This window comes from Cibotium barometz, chromosome 6, assembly GCF_041138505.1.
Source record: "Cibotium barometz isolate CiBa-2024 chromosome 6, ASM4113850v1, whole genome shotgun sequence".
Lineage (NCBI taxonomy): Eukaryota > Viridiplantae > Streptophyta > Polypodiopsida > Cyatheales > Cibotiaceae > Cibotium > Cibotium barometz.
Genome location: NC_141051.1, coordinates 21,975,711 through 21,987,833, shown reverse-complemented (window position 1 = coordinate 21,987,833; position 12,123 = coordinate 21,975,711).

Genomic DNA, 12,123 nt, shown 5'->3' with positions numbered 1-12,123 from the left:
GCTAGAGGCAGCAGAGTGAAATCTACAGAAACTAGGTCAAGAAGGCCTTCATCTGCTCTCATGTACTACTTGCCTACATTGGATAAGGCTGTGTTCTGTGCATTCCACATGAACTTCTCTGAAGATGCTGAGTTGCCAATATTTGCCTTGAAGGTGTTGTCAAGGTTCATGGGATATACTCCCCTTCAAATAAATGCTAACAAGGTTTTGCTTCTGGAGAGAGCTGCTGCTCTTAGAATCTTTGGATATGCTGCAGGTTTCAATGCCTCAAGAGCAGGATACTTTCTTTGCTACTCTAGCTATGCAGCTGCAGCTGAGGTGTCAGATATCAATCTTCTTGGAGGTTATAGAAGGAGAAAATTTTTGAGATATAGAGGTGACATGCCAAGTAGTCCCAAGAGAATCAAATACTAATGTACACAATATTTTGCAAGGACCGACTTTATTTCAGCAAAATTTTTTGTTAGAGGTACAAATGTGTTAGTAATCATTAGTCTCTTTCTTGAGGTGTTGGTGTAGTTTCAGATTGCTGGGTCTTTGATCTCATCCTTTGTAATTGCCTCCTGTAGAACCAATTGAATAATTCGTTTAGTGCATTGCTTCTTCTTTGTCCACCTCCTCCTCTTCGGGTACATCTAAAAAAGGAAGTTCTCGCTTGATAATGAGACTTTTCCATTGCTTGTGTATTCCATGTTGCAAGTGGTCCTTCTGTAGCAAAATATGGTCCATGCAAGTAAAGAATATGCTACAAAGAAAATTTTTGTTAGTACATTTAAGAAATTACAAGTAATAAGTCTGGACACACCAATTTATAACTGTTTTGATAAGTCTGAATACTCACCAAGTAATAAGTTATGTCTTTTTCTCCCCAGGCATCTGTGATAGCTTTGATCAAAAGCTTTATTGCGTTTTTGAAATCATCTGCATAAGTATTTGAACCAACTTGTCGTCTAAGGACTTTGAAAAAATTGTCGAGTTTTTTCCAAACTTCCATACGTTTGTTGGCTACATATGGTCTACTTTTGACATTTGTGGTGATGACACACAGCTGTTTCCAACAGTTCCACATTGCGTTGACTTGTTTGGTGTCATGGTTGCTCAAAAATCTTCTCGCTTTTGCTCCTCCCATTGAAACATCTTGCAGAACATCACCTGTACCTCCAGAAAGAACAGGATCTTTTTTAAGATGCACTTCCCCACCATGAAAACCCATTTGAGAGAGCAAGGCTTCGCACTTTTCTATGCACTCATCTGCAAGTTTAGTCGGCTTAATAGAATATGCATAGTCCAGATGAAGTCTGAGCAATTTGTCCAAGATTCTTATCTCTGCATGCAGTGTATATATATGCACATTTTTCAAATGTATTGGTAGAATTGGATCCCATATTTTAATAGAAGTTGGATAATCGACAACATTCACATTATTTCTGGATGGTGGTTTTCCAATCTCATTTTCTGCAAGCCATTCTTTTGTCCCTGTGCTTGCCATGCAATAAAGACATGGATATTTGGTATTTGCTCCTCCACATACACCAAACATACACTTCAACGCCTTGAGGTCGGCACTCAAATGCCATTCCACAATGAAATCACCTATGTCGTCAACATGAAGGTGTTCACCTGTATTTTGGCTCTGAATAACTGAAGGAATGTCTGTTTTTGAGAAGAGCCACTTTAATGTTTCATGACTCTCTACTGGTACCTGAGCTGATCCAATCCACCATAGCTCCATTTCTGATTGAGTTTTGTGGTATGGAGAATCAAGCTTACCCTGACTATAGTCCAATGCTTTATTCATTAGGGATATAGATATTCTTTCCATTTTTTGACACTTTTGGATTTGAGCTTCATCTAATTTTAAAACAAATACAAGTTTTCCTTCACAGTCTATTTCTCTTATGTTGTAATATCTCACCATAAAAGATTGGACTTTTCTAATGTTCATCCAAATATTATTATAAACGTTGTATTCAAAAGATGATTTTTTTTTTGTCTCTCATATGGCATTGTTCCCTCAATATGGAAATACTCTCCGAAATGTTTAGAAATTTCCTCATTTAACAGAGTTCTATATTTTCCAACATTGTGAGGTCTAGGCAACCCAAAAGCTTTGATTTTGTAATACTTAAGGACCCTGAACCAGGTTTTAGAGATGGCTCTGTATCCCTTTCTACTCACTCCCACTGTGTCACAAACTTCTTGCATTTGGGAAGGCTGGACTAATAAGTCCATATCTTTTAATAGATGTTGAAAGACCAGTTTTTTTTTAGTTTGATTTTCAGGAAGTTCTAAAAGTTTCAAGATATCCGACCTATTCATAAGCTCATTCAAAAATCTTACCCTTTCCTGAGCATTAGACATGTCAAATCCTAGAAGGTTAGTAACATGATCTCTTACAAGTTTTAACCTTTTTTTTCTTTGTCCAGATCTCTCTGTTAAGTTAACTACATCCCGCATTCGTTTTACTCGTGCTCTTAATCCTATTGGAGTTTCTTTTAAGGATTTCAATTGATCATTTTCTTGTTTCAAAGACACTATTTCGTTTTCAAGTTCTAAAATTTTTGTTGCATTCAAAGATGAAGTATTTTGAAGATATGTAGTATATTCTGCATAATTAATATGTGATTAAGATAGTCTTGAACTATAACCAAGTAAGCCATCCTCCCCATCACCAACAAATCTAATCAAATCATGTGGTGTGTGAAAAGAAGGATACCTTCCTGTTTTGGGATCCGGTGGATATAGACTTCCATCTGTCCATAGGTCAATATGCTTCTTTCCTTCGTTGCGAAGATGTTGAGCTTCATTTGCACATGAAAGGGATCTTTGGTAGACACTCCGTGTAGTTGCGTACTCTTGGTTGAGCTTGATGTTCAAATGAAACTTACGATTAGATGTATCACTCATTACTAACCGAGCAAAAAATATAAGCAGAGCTATTAGATCATGAGAGACACAGAAGAATGAGAATGAGATGTAGCTTGTGAAATTTTTAGAGAAGCAGAGGAGTGAAATTTTTTTGAAGAATGGATAAGAGCGCGTTTGGAGAGAATGGTCATTTTGCCGCGTAGTCACTAAAAGAGGACAAATTTCGAGACGAGCCATTAAAGAGTAGCATGAAAACGATCTATTTTTTAAGATTTTAAAATATGCACTTAGATACCTATTCAATCAGATAGATACGCTTTAAATACCCAAAACGGCTAAATTTGGAGCCGTTTTGACCGTCAACATTCTACTAATTAGCAAGTTAGCGAAATTCCTTACACAGCCCATTTTGAGACGTTTTTGGCCCTAATGTCACGTTTCCTCTTGAGCCAACTAGGTGATAAGGAACCATGCAAGTGTTGGGTCTGGGAGGATTGAACATTGACATTAGCCATTGGTGCAAACAATTTAAATGTATTAAACCTTAACTCATTGGGGTAAAAATTTACAACTTGAATTTAACCATTCACATGGATTTGACCATTAGTGGAAAATAACTTAAATGTATTAAACCTTAACTCATTGGGGTAAAAACATATACCTTGAGTTTTGTCCTCCACACAGATTTGGCCATTGTTTCGGTGTGACTGTGCACCATCCCCTAACCCTTATTTCTTGTTCGGTGGAAAATCCGAATACATTAGATTTTCCTTGAGTTATTTAGACCTAACTTAGGCATAACACTTAGGTCAGATCTACTTTGATCTTTCTATAAATAAGAAGTAAAAGGAAAGATCTTAGTTTTGTCTATGTACCTTGGCAGATGTTCTCTTCATGAGAAAAGAGTTTGGGAACTCTAGCCTTTCCTATCATGGTGAAGACATGAAAGAGTACACAATCATGAGATTAGCACTGGCATAACTAAATTTATTTGCCTAATGGCTTTTCATTCCCTAGCCTTACTCTTAACATAGAGGTTAAGGAAACCATGATCCACCTTTCCTAAAGTACTTTGATAAGCAAAGATATTGAACAGCAATCAATAGCAATAGATGTGCCTAGGTTGTGAGTCTATAATTAACCTTTTCTTTTATAGTTTATTGTCAATGGAACCTTAGGTAGCCTTGGTATTAGCAACACTACAACCTTTACATAAACGTCAAGTGATAATCAAGATAAACATTACTCCAACATAGCATTCTTTGATACATTTCTTCACTTAGACTAATTACCTTAGTGTAAGTCCCATGTTCAGACTTAAGTAAACCAATCACCTTAGAATAAGTCATGTGTTTAGAATTAAGTGAACCAATCACCAGTCAACTTTCTAGAAAGATCATTATATTGACAAGTACTTTAATATTAACCTAATATCATCTCAAAATATGGGCATTGGACCCTTCTTTTGAACGTAACAATTGTTATTGTGTATGATTCTTAGGGGTTTTGACTAGATTTTTCTTTTCATACTTGAACCTACCATTGCAAGAGTTACAAGGCATAGAAAATAATATTTGGATAACCATCTATTTGACTTCATTTTCCTTTCTAAATGAGACTTTAAAAGAGCAATATGGATTAGCACAAAAGAAAAGTTTCCCTCTAGAATACCTTTTCTTAAATCATTTTAGGGTAGATTCCTATCATCAAGTGTTTATTAACATCATTAAGTCATAAGTACCATTAAGGCATAGCATAATCATCATTAAGATATCAAGATTATTAATAACAACATTAAGATATAAGTATATCTAAAGCCTAACATTAGCATCACTAAGACATATCATTAAGCATTACCAAGGCATCCTTAGGACATAAACATCATTACAGTAAAGCTTTAACATCTTTAGAGCCTCATTATCATCAAGATCTAACGATTATGCATCCTTAATACATAATATTCACATTATTAGGACTTTATCAAGACCTAGCCTTAAGCATCCTTGAGACATTTTATTAGGCATCATTAAGCTATAGCATTTGTTGATTCATGTAGCATATTCTTGAAAAAGCTTCAATGAACAACTTAAACATGGTTTTGAGAATCATTATATAGCTTAAATTAAACTTAGGAAACCTTTAACAAACTACTAGGCATTAGTTTGATCAACTAGCATGTAGAAAAAGACTTCAATGAACCACTAAATTTTGTTAGAGATATGCATATATGAGAGTATATGAAATCCTGTTTAAGCCATGGATACCATTTATGGGACAGAATCTATTCATAATAATCTTGATAAATAGCAAGTACATTGATCCTACTTAATCCAAAAACCTTATCCATACGTTATGGAGACTTACCAACTCACAATGGACATGCCTAGGTAACATGGAACTTTATGAAAAGTAGCTTAGGTAAACAAGACTAGAACCCAATTCTATGAACTTTTAAATGCAAGCAACTTCCTTTGTTAGCAACTCCTTTGAAATGATAAGCTATTTGAGTTTCAAGTAGACCATGGATTGAATCATGGAATCTACTTAGTAGATAAAGCATAGCTTCAGGCAGATCAATCACACAACCCTTGACATCTCACTAATGTTATTCTTAAACATTCTTATAAGCATAAAAATTACAATAACTGGAAAGTAAATCCTATCCATATTTGCATTGATTCATAAAATTCAAGAAGAGAATTCAACTCCTCATTGGTGAGAGGAACAAGATTAAATCTCTTCATGCAAGCAAGCTTAAGGATCTAGCCGCTTTATATGAGCTAAAAGCTTCCTTTGACAAACCTGAAATTTTTGGTTCTCATGAAAATTGGTCATTTTAGAAGGCTCTAACCTCGCCATTATGCTTTCCCATGTCACTTAAACATGAGTACTAATAAGTATAGCCAACCATATATACATGAGAATTGATCTTGTCAAATAGCATCCATAAGAAGCAAGCTTAAGGAAAGATCATCTTAAGGGGGACAGTAGAATATAAAAAATCAAGGCCACAAACTCAACATTAGCCATTCTCATAATTTTCTAGTGCCCTTGGGTAACTAAAAAACACATTTAAGTGATGAAATCAAGCAAGAAACATGGGAATGGAGAGATAGTATTATTCCATATTTTCAACAAATATTTAAAAAATAATTGCTAATCACATGAAGCTTAACCTCTTGCTTAAAAATGCCAAATGCTTAGCTTTAGATGGGAAAAGGGCATGACAGTTACCTTGTGTGTAAAGAGAGGGATGATGGAGGCCCCAAGCTTGAGGAAGCAAAGCTCACACTTATTGTGAGAAGGAGAAGCTCATGTTTTTTTCTAGGAGGGAAACGTGACTTCAAATGACTACAATGGGCTTAATTCATAAGCAATTCATAAATGCAAGCCCTTTCACCTTATTAAAAAGACTCATACATTTCTTTATTTAGCCCAAATGTCGTCCCACACTTGAGAGTATGACCTCTATTCATATTTGAAGTGCATATGCTTAAATAGGCCTTATTTATCACATCAATTAGTCTAAGGTTCAAACCATTAAAACCTTTTTATTAGAAATTTTATACCAAGTGCTAATACCTTTTTTTTTTTTTTCACCATCCATATTTATTTTTTGGGGTTTACATGCATGTTAATTGGTGATGTGAGTGCGCTTGTGTAGCAACAACAGGGATCTATTAACTAATTGTACTATCCCAAAATTATTGAAAAATTTATTCTCAGAACTACTTTGTGTTTCTCTTTTACCAACTTGTGCACTAAAAATCTGTTTCATACGAAATTCGATTGGTCTTCTATTTTCACATACTTTATCTATAAATTTTATATTCAAACATTTTTTAAATTATTTCTCTCTCTAAAATAATTTTCTCTTTGTAAATTTCACGAACAAATACTTCTAAAATTAGCTAGTTAAATTGTTGGCATTATTCATGAAGTTAAATGTTGACAAAAAGACATGGCACAGCAAAAATTGAAGTACTTGCATTTGCGAGGTAAATTGAGATGCATTTGGCACTCAAAATCTCATGATTTGTATGTTCCTATCCTTTGTGAGGTCCTAGGATCAAAAACAAACTTTCTTATTTAATTATTTTTTCAAAACTCATTCTACTTTAGAATGAATTTCTCTCACTATGCTTTTCCCAAATAAGAGAGATTTCTATATTTGTGCTTTTATAGCCTCCATCACGTGCATTAGCACATTGTGGGCTTGTTCACACATTTGGGGATTTTGTGAGTTTTGTCACACACCTTAGGCATTTTTGGTGGTTGTGCACACGCACATCACACTTTGAGCATTTTTATGTTTATATGGTAGTTAGGTGCAACATTGTGTATGTATGCCATGCAGGCAAGCTACAACACTTTTGGGAGAAGTGGTGTCCATGTAAGAATGTTTTTGATCCATATCATTCTATTGAGGATGATGATGATGTTCGTGATGCAGCTGTGAATGATTTTATGGGTGATGATGATAATGATAGTCATTCATGGGAAGCATTCATGGAGTCTTGTGAATCCTTGGAGGACACATATCGAGCATGCTTACATTTATGCCACCGCTATTGCATTTGCAATACTTCGATAGCTTCTAAGACTCACCCATGACGACATGGACTAGACATCATCTCATTGGTTATCATTTAGGTAGAGTGATTTATTCATTGTATTCATCATCATGTCATTATGTGCATATGTGTTAGTGGCATCATGTGCATGTGTATCAGTATAATCATGTGTGTGTGTCTTTGCAATACAACATCATCATCCCCATCATATGTATGTGATAGTGATGTGTGTGAGTCAGATCATGTGGGCATAATCTTGAGAACAGGGATTGTTGATACACCTATTTCCATCTATTTCCCTAGAGATTATAGTGATGCATTATCTTATCAAGAGGGAAGATTAGTGCCTTATGATCATTCCACCAATGATACATCCATTGTTGCATATGTGATTAGTGATACCTCACCTGACACATATGATCAGGCATTTGATAGGATTCACCATGAGGAGCATAGTCTTGAGTTTCTTATTCTAGACATGTCAGGATACTCTTCTAGGTTTTATTCATGTAGAGGTATTGTGGTATTCACCAGATAGTTACTACCAGTACTCTTAGTTCTCATAGATCCACTGGCAACATTCTTGTAGACATAGTCCATATATTTGAGCTACCAAGCATTGTTTATGAGGGTAGTGATGATTTTTCTAAGGTTAGGCCTCATGGGAGAGGTAGGATTGTGCATCTGGATCTAGAGAGCGTTGTATTTAATTTAGACATTTTTCTAGATCCAATGATTAGAGAGGTTGACCTATCTTGGGATATATGTTATACATGGACATCAATGAGTGATATATACCATGCTCATGATGATGAATTAAGAGATTATAAGGATGACATGGTCAGTGATTTTGTGGATGATGCCACTTTTATCGCATGTGGATACACTATCAATATTCAATGACGATGATGTTTATGGTGATCCTATTGATCATGCTTTTCTTATGGAGGACCACACATATGTGGAGGGTTTAACACATGAGGGCATGTTGCATATTTTGGATTATGCCTAGACACACATTGATGTAGTGAATTGATCATGCCTTAGATCATTCGAGCTATGCTATAGTGGGTAATGGCATTGGTTCATATGACTTCTTGCACGATACCAACTTTGAGAAGTGTTCCTTTGGCTTCCATGTTGTCTACATGACTCTAGTTTATTTGGAGCTAGGATATTCATCTTTGGGTGTATCAATCGTATGCCACTTGGGATGTATGGTAGATGATTACATGGCATACCATTCAAATGCACTTGTGATGTCTCTTGATGTTGATCCACATGGACCATTCGACATTCCAGCTAGGAGTTTTGCTTCCATTTGGCTGATATCCTAGATGTCAATTCCATGTTTTGGTCAAGACGATGGGCTTATGAGCTATCCTTCAAACTTGAGCTACCCTTTTGACCCAAGAGCTATTGTTACATTGAATTCAAGGGTCTGTGGTGTATACTACATTTATCCATTTGACCCAAGAGGATTCATACCTAGCTTTATCAACGACATTGACTTCATCTCACCACAGCATTGGCTTTCTAAACTTTTCATTCAATCCAAGTGGTTTGAGAGCCATTTCTTTGGAGTCTACATGGCTAGGATTTACATTTCATCCATGCGGTCGCGGTTGTATAGATTAACTCATCTTTGGCAAGACACTCATATCTTTCCCATTTGATCTTGCAAGATACCCGACTAGCCTCATCATCAATGGGAGTCCTGTATCTTTTCCATTTGACCTTCGTGCTCATGAGATTCATATATTGGTATTGGTTCTCTGTGGTGACACTTGGTCATGTATTGGCCTTTTTGTATATCTTTATTTTGTACACAACCACTCTTTGATTTTGAGAACAAAATCATTGTAGGAGGGGATGGTTTGTAATGAGGTAGATTTCTATATTTGTGCTTTTATAGCCTTGATCACATGCATTAGCATGTTGTGGGCTTGTTCACACATTTGGGGATTTTGTGAGTTTTGTCACACACCTTAGGCATTTTTGGTGGTTGTTCACACGCACATCACACTTTGAGCATTTTTATGTTTATATGGCACTCAAGTGCAACATTGTGTATGTATGCTATGCAGGCAAGCTATATGCATATCATGATTATCAGATGTCTAGTTTGGATGAGCATGCATCATTATCATGTTATTTTGATGAGTGAAAAGCTATGTACATGTATGCATCCTTAAATCCCTTTGTATGGGATCAAAGGAGGAGCCATGTTGCCTACTTGGATTTCATTGGTCGATTTGAGACCCTTTGCACATTACAGCACTTTTGGGAGGAGTGGTGTCCGTGTAAGAATATTTTTGATCCATATCATTCTATTAAGGATGATGATGATGTTCGTGATGCAGCTATGGATGATTTTATGGGTGATGATGATAACGATAGTCATTCATGGGAAGCATTCATGGAGTCTTGTAAATCCTTGGAGGACACATATGGACCATGCTTACATTTATGCCACCGCTATTGCATTTGCAGGACTTGGATAGCTTCTAAGAGTCACCCATGTCATGGACTAGACATCATCTCATCGGTTATCATTTAGGTAGAGTGATTCATTCATTGTATTCATCATCATGTCATTATGTGCATATGTGTTAGTGGCATCATGTGCATGTGTATCAGTATAATCATGTGTGTGTCTCTGCAATACAACATCATCATCCCCATCATATGTATGTGATAGTGATGTGTGTGAGTCAAATCATGTGGGCATGATCTTGAGGACAGGGATAGCAACGAGCATGACGAGTGTTGATACACCTATTTCCATCTATTTCCCTAGAGATCATAGTGATGCAATATCTTATCATGAGGGATGATTGGTGGCTTATGATCATTCGACGAATGATACATCCATTGTTGCATAGACATAACAGGTTACTCTGCCTAATTCGACGCAATTGATTTGCATAAATTGGGTGTAAACTAAGTATCAATTGAGTCGAATTGGACTCAATTGATAATAATTGGATGTTAATTGATATTAATTAAGCCCAATTGACTTCAATTGGGTGTTAATTTATTACAATTAATGTCAATTAAGCTCAATTGAGCTCAGTTGACATCAATTGGGTGTCAATTGATATCAATTGAGCTTAATTGGGCTCAATTGCACTCAATTGACACTCAATTGGGTGTTAATTGCATCCTATTGTGCTCAATTGAGCCCAATAGGATGTAATTAACATCAATCGGGTGTCAATTGATCACAATTGATATCAATTGGGCTCAATTGGGCTCAATTGCACTCAATTGTGTGATCGATTGTGTGTCAATTGATGTCAATTGAGCCTAATATGATACAATTGAGCTCAATTCACACCCAATTGGATGTAAATTGAGTGTCAATTGAGCCGAATTAGACTCAATTGATAGCAATTGGGTGTTAATTGATATCAATTAATATCCAATTAACACAATTGAAGTCAATTAAGTCTAATTAACTTCAATTGGATAATTTGGGTATCAATTGAGCTCAATTAGACGTAAATGACATCAATTGGGTGTCAATTAACATCAATTGAACCTTATTGACATCAATTGGGTGCCAATTAACATCAATTGGACTCAATTGACATCAGTTGGGTTTCAATTGAGCCAAATTGGATGCAACTGACATCAATTGGGTGTCAATTGATTACAACTGAGCTGAATTGGGCTCAATTGCACTCAATTGATATTAATTGGGTGTCAATTAAACCTAATTCCATGCAATTGAGCTCAATTGACATCAATTGATATCAATTGCTCTCAATTGATATTAATTGGGTGTCAATTGATGTCAATTGAGCCTAATTCGATGCAATTGAGCTCAATTCACATCAGTTCACATCAATTGGGTGTCAATTGATGTCAATTGAGTAAAATTGAGTCTAATTGGGTGTGTCAATTGAGTCAAATTGAGTCTAATTGGGTGTCAATTGATATCAATTGAGCCAAATTGAGTCTAATTGAGCCTAGTTAGACTTAATTAAGCTAAATTGAGTCTAATTGGGTGTCAATTGATGTCAATTGAGCCAAATTGAGTCTAATTGGGTGTCAATGGAGCCTAATTGACATCAATTGGGTGTCAATTGATGTTAATTGAGCCCAATTGAAGCTAATTGTGTATCAATTGACACACAATTGATGTCAATTGGGCTCAATTGACGTTAATTGGATTCAATTGACACACAATTGATGTCACATGAGCTCAATCAATTAACACCTAATTGATGTCAATTAATATCAATTGGGTGTCAATTGATTATAATTGATGCTAAATTGAATGAATTGAGTCCAATTGACATCAATTAAGTCTAATTGGGTATTAATTGATCAATTGGGCTCAATTGATATCAATTGACACCCAATTGGACTCAATTGATATCAATTGGACTCAATAGGGTGTTAACTGATGTTAATTGAGCCCAATTGACATCAATTGGGTGTTAATTGAGCTCAATTGGACACAATTAACAATAATTGGGTATGAATTGAACTCAATTGACATCAATTAGGTGTCAATTGAGCCTAATTGCATCCAATTGAACTCAATTGACATCAATTGGCCTAATTGCATCCAATTGAACTCAATTGACATCAATTGGATAAATTGCATCCAATTTAATTCAATTGACATCAATTAAGCCTAATTACATCCAATTTAACCCAATTGGACTCA